The following is an 832-nucleotide window of genomic DNA, read 5'->3' as shown; positions in this document are numbered from 1 at the left end:
TTAAATTTACAGATAAGATACACAGTTACCATATAACCAACACCCAGTTCCCCTACTATTAACATCTTATGTTAGTATGTTACATTTGTCACAATTAATGAACCAATATTGGTACATTATTTTAAGTGCATTATTTAATCTGGTTTCCTTAGTTTTTAACTAATATTCCTTTTCTGTTCTAGAATCACCCAGTATATTTAGTTGTCGTGTCTCATGGTTCTTTTTGCCGTGATGATTTCTCAGACTTTCTTGTTTTTGATCACCTTGACAGCATTGAGGAGTGCTGGTCAGATGTTTTGTAGAGTCCCTCAGTTGAAATTGGTCTGATATTTTCCTCATGACCACACTAGGGGGTTATGGGTTTTGGGGAGGAAGACCACAGAGGTAAAGTGTCAATTTCATCACAACATATCAAGGATACATGCTATTGATATGATTTATCACTTTTGATGATGACCTTGGTCACCTGGCTGTGATCGGGTTACTCCACTGTAAAGTCACCCCCCAGCCCTTCCATACTATCCTCTTTGGAAGGAAGTCACTGTGCACAGCCCCATGGGAGGAGTTGGGAGCGATGCTGCAACTCACTGAGGACAGAGCATCTACGTAAATGATTTGAAATTGTTTTGCGTGTGAGGTTTGTCTATCTCTCCATTTATTTATTCATTTATTCATATCAGTATGGACTCATAAAGATTTAGTCTATACTTTGGGTTATAATCTAATAATAATTTATTTTGTTGCTGAATTGTTCCAGCTTTTCCTACTGGAAGCTCATTCGGTTCCCTCCAGTGTCCCTTTGGCATACTACCATCATTGTGCTTTGTTTTGT

Source organism: Trichechus manatus, unplaced genomic scaffold, assembly GCF_000243295.1.
Source record: "Trichechus manatus latirostris isolate Lorelei unplaced genomic scaffold, TriManLat1.0 scaffold00093, whole genome shotgun sequence".
Taxonomy (NCBI): Eukaryota; Metazoa; Chordata; class Mammalia; order Sirenia; family Trichechidae; genus Trichechus; species Trichechus manatus.
Note: the sequence above shows the minus strand (reverse complement) of the source record.